Here is a 7,446-nt window from a genome sequence, read left to right as displayed (position 1 = left end):
ATGGATGAGAAAACATGAAACCCATTAGAAAACAGGTGGCATTTCTTTTAAATTGCTGTATAAAGTTGTTGTTTTTAGGTTTATTTATTTTTTTGCGTTTTTAATAGACTATACCAGGGAGAAAGCAGGTTATGTGAGTTGCCACGGTAAGTTTGAAGCTAAGGAAGTGGATGACCTCAGTTCCAAAAACTGAGGTTTGTTTCAGGGTATGTTAAGTTGCCATAGCAACTCATGCTCTGAACATAACCTGGTCTGGAGCAGGTTTAGTTGACGGTTAGTTGGTTTCAGAGAGGTGACAGAGCATAGCGTGTCCATTTGAAGATGATTTAGTGGATGCAGAAGCTCAGATAATACTTTTTCCACCGTGAGAGGGTGATAAGACCACCTTTGGATGTTGGAAAGATAAAATATTTACATTGATCTAACTTAATTATTTGCTTCAGTTAAGATAAATCATTTTTTTGAGTTCACTCAACTTAAAAATAACACATAGTTATCAACGACGCTGAAGTTGGCTTCCGATTCAGAGCTTCCGATTCGCGAGTGCACTAAAGGAAAATTCCACTGTTCTTTCCGCACTAAGATCCCCTTAGACCGGGTCCTGTTCAAAAACCGCTGGACCAAGACTGCTCAAACCTGGATTGAATTATGATTAAGATAGTAAAGAATGCATTAAAACATAGTTTCTGATTTGTGAAACCTTTGTTTGCTGTTTTAAAATGAGGAAGGGAGAGATACGAATGACAGATTAACTGAAAAAGAAAGAGATAAGCATTAAAACATTGGGGTCTGAAAAGAGAAAAGTGGACAGAGTTTTTAAACCAGGATGAATAGACTTTCTTTTTTCTTTAATTATTTTAAAGGTAAGGACTTCATTTAGACCTCCTGGAGAGTGTTGTTCACTTGGTTGGCTGTTGTGAACGGGTTCCTCTTCACCATGGAAAGGATTCTGTGATCATCCACCGCTGTTGTCTTCTGTGGACGTCCAGGTCTTTTTGTGTTGCTGAGTTCACCAGTGTTTTCTTTCTTTCTCAGGATGTACAAAACTGTTGATTTTGCCCCTCCTAATACTGTAGCAATTTCTCGCATTTTTTCTTTCTGTTTTCTCAGCTTAATGATGGCTCCTTTCACCTGCATTTTAATGTTATAGAAATGCTTTTACTTTGTCCGATCTTTTTCTCCATGCAGAAAACCTTTCTTTTGGTGATGCAGCTGTATTACTTTTGCGAAGGACGTATACCGCTCTCTTTTTTTCTCCACGCGTTTCCATGTTGACTCCAAAAATCTGCGACCCATTGAGAATGCCTTCATGTACTTGCCGTGCACGTGCATTAACCAAGGGTTACCAAGTCGTGCGTAATTACGCTAAATCTTATCCGGCCTTTTGAAACCGACATACCCACAGTAAGCAAGTTCAGGCGGATTTAAGCCAGAGTTCAGGCTTAAAGTCAGGGTAGTTAAGACATGCTTCCTGGGATACCCCCCAGGCGTTGTGGCTTAGCTGGTTAAAGCGCCTGTCTAGTAAACAGGAGATCCTGGTTCCAAATCCCAGCAGTGCCTCTAACTAAGCAAACTCTAAGTTTATTGTTTTTGTCCATACAGAATCATGGCAAAAATATCTTTACAAATGCCCTTAATAGCAAGATACAAATGGTCTAGAAGATTTTACCATTATTTCCTTTCAAGTACATTCATGAGAAAACATAAAAACCTTGAGAAAACATGTGACATTTCTTTAGAATTGGTGAGACAAAACATACCAGAAAAAATTAGGTTGCTTTTTATTTTTTGGCGAATTTCAGCACCATAAGTCAGGCGCTGTGGCTTAGCTGGTTAAAGCGCCTGACTAGTAAACAGGAGATCCTGGGTCCAAATCCCAGCAGTGCCTCTTACTAAGCAAACGCTAAGTTTATTGTTTGTCCATGCTTAAGACTGGAATAGAATCATGGCAAAATATATTTACAAATGGTCAGCTTTACAAGATAGAAATGTTCTAGATGATTTTTCTTTAATTATTTTCAAGTACATCGATGACCAAAGCATAAAAACCCTTGGAAAGCAGGGGACAATTCTTTAAAAATTGGTTTCTAAAACTACACAAAAATGTTTTTTTGCTTTTTATTTTTGTGGTTTAGATAGACTGAAGCAGGCGTTGTGGCTTAGCTGGTTAAAGCGCCTGTCTCGTAAACAGGAGATCCTGGGTCCAAATCCCAGCAGTGCCTCTAACTAAGCAAACTTTAAGTTTATTGTTTGTCCATACAGAATCATGGCAAAAATATCTTTACAAATGCCTTTAATAGCAAGATACAAATGGTCTAGAAGATTTTACCATTATTTCCTTTCAAGTACATTCATGAGAAAACATAAAAACCTTGAGAAAACATGTGACATTTCTTTAGAATAGGTAACATAAACCATTCCAGAATAAAGTAGATTGCTTTTTATTTTTTGGCGAATTTCAGCACCATAAGTCAGGCGCTGTGGCTTAGCTGGTTAAAGCGCCTGTCTAGTAAACACGAGATCCTGGGTCCAAATCCCAGCAGTGCCTCTTACTAAGCAAACTCTAAGTTTATTGTTTGTCCATGCTAAAAACTGGAATAGAATCATGGCAAAAATATATTTACAAATGGTCAGCTTTACAAGATAGAAATGTTCTAGATGATTTTTCTTTAATTATTTTCAAGTACATCGATGACCAAAGCATAAAAACCCTTGGAAAGCAGGGGACAATTCTTTAAAAATTGGTGTCTAAAACTACACAAAAATGTTTTTTTGCTTTTTATTTTTGTGGTTTAGGTAGACTGAAGCAGGCGCTGTGGCTTAGCTGGTTAAAGCGCCTGTCTCGTAAACAGGAGATCCTGGGTCCAAATCCCAGCAGTGCCTCTAACTAAGCAAACTCTAAGTTTATTGTTTGTCAATGCTTAAAACTGGAATAGAATCATGGCAAAAATATGTTTACAAATGGTCTTATAGCAACAAGGTTATGTTCAGGATGGTTTTTCCTTAATCTCATCCAAATTTATCACTTAGAAAACATAAAAACCTTTAGAAAACAGGGGACATTTTTTTTAGAATTGGTAAGATAAACCAAACCAGAATAAGGTATATTGTTTTTTATTTTAATGGCGATTTTCAGCATCATAAGTCAGGTGCTGTGGCTTAGATGGTTAAAGGGCATGTCTAGTAAACAGGAGATCCTGGGTCCAAATCCCAGCAGTGCCTCTAACTAAGCAAACTCTAAGTTTATTGTTTGTCCATGCTTAAGACTGGAATAGAATCATGGCAAAAATATGTTTACAAATGCCCTTAATAACTAGATACAAATGGTCCAGAAGATTTTACCATTATTTCCTTTCAAGTACATTCATGAGAAAACATAAAAACCTTGAGAAAACATGTGACATTTCTTTAGAATAGGTAAGATAAACCATTCCAGAATAAAGTAGATTGCTTTTTATTTTTTGGCGAATTTCAGCACCATAAGTCAGGCACTGTGGCTTAGCTGGTTAAAGCGCCTGTCTAGTAAACAGGAGATCCTGGTTCCAAATCCCAGCAGTGCCTCTTACTAAGCAAACTCTAAGTTTATTGTTTGTCCATGCTAAAAACTGGAATAGAATCATGGCAAAAATATATTTACAAATGGTCAGCTTTACAAGATAGAAATGTTCTAGATGATTTTTCTTTAATTATTTTCAAGTACATCGATGACCAAAGCATAAAAACCCTTGGAAAGCAGGGGACAATTCTTTAAAAATTGGTGTCTAAAACTACACAAAAATGTTTTTTTTGCTTTTTATTTTTGTGGTTTAGATAGACTGAAGCAGGCGTTGTGGCTTAGCTGGTTAAAGCGCCTGTCTAGTAAACAGGAGATCCTGGGTCCAAATCCCAGCAGTGCCTCTAACTAAGCAAACTCTAAGTTTATTGTTTGTCCATACAGAATCATGGCAAAAATATCTTTACAAATGCCTTTAATAGCAAGATACAAATGGTCTAGAAGATTTTACCATTATTTCCTTTCAAGTACATTCATGAGAAAACATAAAAACATTGAGAAAACATGTGACATTTCTTTAGAATAGGTAAGATAAACCATTCCAGATTAAAGTAGATTGCTTTTTATTTTTTGGCGAATTTCAGCACCATAAGTCAGGCGTTGTGGCTTAGCTGGTTAAAGCGCCTGTCTAGTAAACAGGAGATCCTGGGTCCAAATCCCAGCAGTGCCTCTAACCTAGCAATTTCTAAGTTTACTGTTTGTCCATGCTAAAAACTGGAATAGAATCATGACAAAAATATATTTGCAAATGGTCAGCTTTACAAGACAGAAATGTTCTAGATGATTTTTCTTTAATTATTTTCAAGTACATCGATGACCAAAGCATAAAAACCCTTGGAAAGCAGGGGACAATTCTTTAAAAATTGGTTTCTAAAACTACACAAAACTGTTTTTTTGCTTTTTATTTTTGTGGTTTAGATCAACTAACCCAGGCGCTGTGGCTTAGCTGGTTAAAGCGCCTGTCTCGTAAACAGGAGATCCTGGGTCCAAATCCCAGCAGTGTCTCTAACTAAGCAAACTCTAAGTTTATTGTTTGTCAATGCTTAAAACTGGAATAGAATCATGGCAAAAATATGTTTACAAATGGTCTTATAGCAACAAGGTTATGTTCAGGATGGTTTTTCCTTAATCTCATCCAAATTTATCACTTAGAAAACATAAAAACCTTTAGAAAACAGGGGACATTTTTTTTAGAATTGGTAAGATAAACCAAACCAGAAGAAGGTATATTGTTTTTTATTTTAATGGCGATTTTCAGCATCATAAGTCAGGTGCTGTGGCTTAGATGGTTAAAGGGCATGTCTAGTAAACAGGAGATCCTGGGTCCAAATCCCAGCAGTGCCTCTAACTAAGCAATTTCTAATTTTATTGTTTTTGTCCATACAGAATCATGGCAAAAATATCTTTACAAATGCCCTTAATAGCAAGATACAAATGGTCTAGAAGATTTTACCATTATTTCCTTTCAAGTACATTCATGAGAAAACATAAAAACCTTGAGAAAACATGTGACATTTCTTTAGAATTGGTGAGACAAAACATACCAGAAAAAATTAGGTTGCTTTTTATTTTTTGGCGAATTTCAGCACCATAAGTCAGGCGCTGTGGCTTAGCTGGTTAAAGCGCCTGACTAGTAAACAGGAGATCCTGGGTCCAAATCCCAGCAGTGCCTCTTACTAAGCAAACGCTAAGTTTATTGTTTGTCCATGCTAAAAACTGGAATAGAATCATGGCAAAAATATATTTACAAATGGTCAGCTTTACAAGATAGAAATGTTCTAGATGATTTTTCTTTAATTATTTTCAAGTACATCGATGACCAAAGCATAAAAACCCTTGGAAAGCAGGGGACAATTCTTTAAAAATTGGTTTCTAAAACTACACAAAAATGTTTTTTTGCTTTTTATTTTTGTGGTTTAGATAGACTGAAGCAGGCGCTGTGGTTTAGATGGTTAAAGCGCCTGTCTAGTAAAAAAAGGAGATCCTGGGTCCAAATCCCAGCAGTGCCTCTAACTAAGCAAACTCTAAGTTTATTGTTTGTCCATACAGAATCATGGCAAAAATATCTTTACAAATGCCTTTAATAGCAAGATACAAATGGTCTGGAAGATTTTACCATTATTTCCTTTCAAGTACATTCATGAGAAAAACATAAAAACATTGAAAAAACATGTGACATTTCTTTAGAATAGGTAAGATAAACCATTCCAGAATAAAGTAGATTGCTTTTTATTTTTTGGAGAAATTCAGCACTGTAAGTCAGGCGCTGTGGCTTAGCTGGTTAAAGCGCCTGTCTAGTAAACAGGAGATCCTGGGTCCAAATCCCAGCAGTGCCTCTAACTAAGCAAACTCTAAGTTTATTGTTTGTCCATGCTTAAAACTGGAATAGAATCATGGCAAAAATATATTTACAAATGGTCAGGTTCACAAGATAGAAATGTTCTAGATGATTTTTCTTTAATTATTTTCAAGTACATCGATGACCAAAGCATAAAAACCCTTGGAAAGCAGGGGACAATTCTTTAAAAATTGGTTTCTAAAACTACACAAAACTGTTTTTTTGCTTTTTATTTTTGTGGTTTAGATAGACTACCCCAGGTTCTGTGGCTTAGCTGGTTAAAGCGCCTGTCTCGTAAACACGAGATCCTGTGTCCAAATCCCAGCAGTGCCTCTTACTAAGCAAACTCTAAGTTTATTGTTTGTCCATGCTACAAACTGGAATAGAATCATGGCAAAAATATGTTTACAAATGGTCTAATAGCAACAAGGCTTTGTTCAGGATGGTTTTTCCTTAATCTCATCCAAATTTATCACTTAGAAAACATAAAAACCTTTAGAAAACAGGTGACATTTTTTTTAGAATTGGTAAGATAAACCAAACCAGAATAAGGTATATTGTTTTTTATTTTATGGCGATTTTCAGCATCATAAGTCAGGTGCTGTGGCTTAGCTGGTTAAAGGGCCTGTCTAGTAAACAGGAGATCCTGGGTCCAAATCCCCGCTGTGGCTCTTACTAAGCAAACTCTAAGTTTATTGTTTGTCCATGCTAAAAAACTGGAATAGAATCATGGCAAAAATATAATTACAAATGGTCAGGTTTACAAGATAGAAATGTTCTAGATGATTTTTCTTTAATTGTTTTCAAGTACATCGATGTCCAAAGCATAAAAACCCTTGGAAAGCAGGGGACAATTCTTTAAAAATTGGTTTCTAAAACAACACAAAACTGTTTTTTTGCTTTTTACTTTTGTGGTTTAGATAGACTGAATCAGGCGCTGTGGCTTAGCTGGTTAAAGCGCCTGTCTAGTAAACAGGAGATCCTGGGTCCAAATCCCAGCAGTGCTTCTTACTAAGCAAACTCTAAGTTTATTGTTTGTCCATGCTAAAAACGGAAATAGATGGCAGAAATATATTTAAAAATAGTCAGGTTTTCAAGATATAACTGTTCTAGATGATTTTCCTTAATTTCGTTCTTGTACATCTATGACCAAAGCATAAAAACCCTTAGAAAGAAGGGGCCAATTCTTTAAAATTGCTTTCTAAAAATACAAAAAAAAATCTTTTTGCTTTTGCGGTTTAGATAGACTAAACCAGGCTCTGTGGCTTAGCTGGATATAGCGCCTGTCTCGTAAATAGGAGATCCTGGGTCCAAATCCCTGACTAAGCAAACTCTATTTTCATAGGGATAACATGTCAATTTATGATAGTACAAGGGTTGTGACCATTTATAAATATTTTTTTGTCATCAGTCTATTCCAGTTTTTAGCATGGACGGACAAAAAATAGAGTTTGTTCAGTCAAAGGCACTGCTGGGATTTGGACCCAGGATCTCCTGTTTACTAGACATGCCCTTTAACCATCTAAGCCACAGCACCTAGATTTCTTTTTTCAAA

General features: G+C 36.2%; 12 non-coding genes across 12 annotated transcripts; all 12 read left to right on the top strand.

Annotated features, from left to right (window-relative positions):
* The first annotated feature begins 1,486 nt into the window (after positions 1 to 1,486).
* On the top strand, positions 1,487 to 1,560 carry trnat-agu (transfer RNA threonine (anticodon AGU)). Its single transcript has one exon. It is a non-coding gene; the product is annotated as a tRNA-Thr (tRNA).
* Positions 1,561 to 1,814: 254 nt separating this feature from the next.
* On the top strand, positions 1,815 to 1,888 carry trnat-agu (transfer RNA threonine (anticodon AGU)). The gene has a single exon. It is a non-coding gene; the product is annotated as a tRNA-Thr (tRNA).
* Positions 1,889 to 2,148: 260 nt separating this feature from the next.
* trnat-cgu (transfer RNA threonine (anticodon CGU)) lies at positions 2,149 to 2,222 on the top strand. The gene has a single exon. It is a non-coding gene; the product is annotated as a tRNA-Thr (tRNA).
* Positions 2,223 to 2,474: 252 nt separating this feature from the next.
* Positions 2,475 to 2,548, top strand: trnat-agu (transfer RNA threonine (anticodon AGU)). Its single transcript has one exon. It is a non-coding gene; the product is annotated as a tRNA-Thr (tRNA).
* A 261-nt stretch (positions 2,549 to 2,809) lies between these two features.
* trnat-cgu (transfer RNA threonine (anticodon CGU)) lies at positions 2,810 to 2,883 on the top strand. The gene has a single exon. It is a non-coding gene; the product is annotated as a tRNA-Thr (tRNA).
* Positions 2,884 to 3,487: 604 nt separating this feature from the next.
* trnat-agu (transfer RNA threonine (anticodon AGU)) lies at positions 3,488 to 3,561 on the top strand. The gene has a single exon. It is a non-coding gene; the product is annotated as a tRNA-Thr (tRNA).
* A 262-nt stretch (positions 3,562 to 3,823) lies between these two features.
* On the top strand, positions 3,824 to 3,897 carry trnat-agu (transfer RNA threonine (anticodon AGU)). Its single transcript has one exon. It is a non-coding gene; the product is annotated as a tRNA-Thr (tRNA).
* Positions 3,898 to 4,149: 252 nt separating this feature from the next.
* Positions 4,150 to 4,223, top strand: trnat-agu (transfer RNA threonine (anticodon AGU)). The gene has a single exon. It is a non-coding gene; the product is annotated as a tRNA-Thr (tRNA).
* Positions 4,224 to 4,484: 261 nt separating this feature from the next.
* Positions 4,485 to 4,558, top strand: trnat-cgu (transfer RNA threonine (anticodon CGU)). The gene has a single exon. It is a non-coding gene; the product is annotated as a tRNA-Thr (tRNA).
* Positions 4,559 to 5,151: 593 nt separating this feature from the next.
* On the top strand, positions 5,152 to 5,225 carry trnat-agu (transfer RNA threonine (anticodon AGU)). Its single transcript has one exon. It is a non-coding gene; the product is annotated as a tRNA-Thr (tRNA).
* A 590-nt stretch (positions 5,226 to 5,815) lies between these two features.
* Positions 5,816 to 5,889, top strand: trnat-agu (transfer RNA threonine (anticodon AGU)). Its single transcript has one exon. It is a non-coding gene; the product is annotated as a tRNA-Thr (tRNA).
* Positions 5,890 to 6,824: 935 nt separating this feature from the next.
* Positions 6,825 to 6,898, top strand: trnat-agu (transfer RNA threonine (anticodon AGU)). Its single transcript has one exon. It is a non-coding gene; the product is annotated as a tRNA-Thr (tRNA).
* The last annotated feature ends 548 nt before the right edge of the window (positions 6,899 to 7,446 follow it).

Source organism: Oryzias latipes, chromosome 9 (genome assembly GCF_053564925.1).
Source record: "Oryzias latipes strain Hd-rR chromosome 9, Olatipes_Hd-rR_3.1".
Taxonomy (NCBI): domain Eukaryota; kingdom Metazoa; phylum Chordata; class Actinopteri; order Beloniformes; family Adrianichthyidae; genus Oryzias; species Oryzias latipes.
The sequence above is the reverse complement of the archived record's forward strand: the minus strand, read 5'-3'. Positions and strand labels throughout refer to the sequence as shown.